Source organism: Apis dorsata, unplaced genomic scaffold (genome assembly GCF_000469605.1).
Source record: "Apis dorsata unplaced genomic scaffold, Apis dorsata 1.3 scaffold_92, whole genome shotgun sequence".
NCBI lineage: Eukaryota > Metazoa > Arthropoda > Insecta > Hymenoptera > Apidae > Apis > Apis dorsata.
In genome coordinates, this window is record NW_006263390.1 from 512694 (window position 1) to 513243 (window position 550).

Sequence of the window (550 nt, forward strand, 5' to 3'; positions counted from 1 at the left end):
ATAAAGAAAAAGAAACGCGAAGGGGATCGAAAAATCGAGCAATCGGTTGGAAGATTGGGTGGTTATCTCGTTCGTTTCGAAATATACGCACCTCTCCTTGATTTTACGCTACATAAATTTAACAATCGCGCAACGTGTACGTGATCGAATACATTTTTTGTTTTATAGGTGCAACGCGATATTCGCGCAAATTACTCTTTTTAACGGTTGGACGGAGAACAAAGCCGGAATAAAATACGAGTTGGAAGTAGATCCATAAAAATTAGCGAGCTCCGTGGAATTTCGTCATTTGTCACGGTTGTGCGAACCGCGGCCGAACGATTGCATCACCATCACCGCGTGCCACGCGATTCCATTTTTTTCCCACCCATCGACGATATAATCTATCTTTCTCTCTCTCTCTCCCTCCCTCTCTCTCTCTTTCGTGTCATAAATATATTATATATATATATATATATACACCGTATAGCATCGCGTTCAATCGTAGCCTTTTTTCGACCTTCCACCTTTTTATTTTTTTTTTTACAATTCTTGGAGAAACTTTTATTCA

The 550-nt window shown here is 39.8% G+C and overlaps 1 protein-coding gene across 5 annotated transcripts in view; it reads right to left on the reverse strand.

The window, feature by feature from the left end:
• The window catches only part of LOC102679189 (A-kinase anchor protein 200-like), a 53582-nt gene that overhangs the window by 21142 nt on the left and 31890 nt on the right, over positions 1-550 (reverse strand). The window lies entirely within an intron of this gene.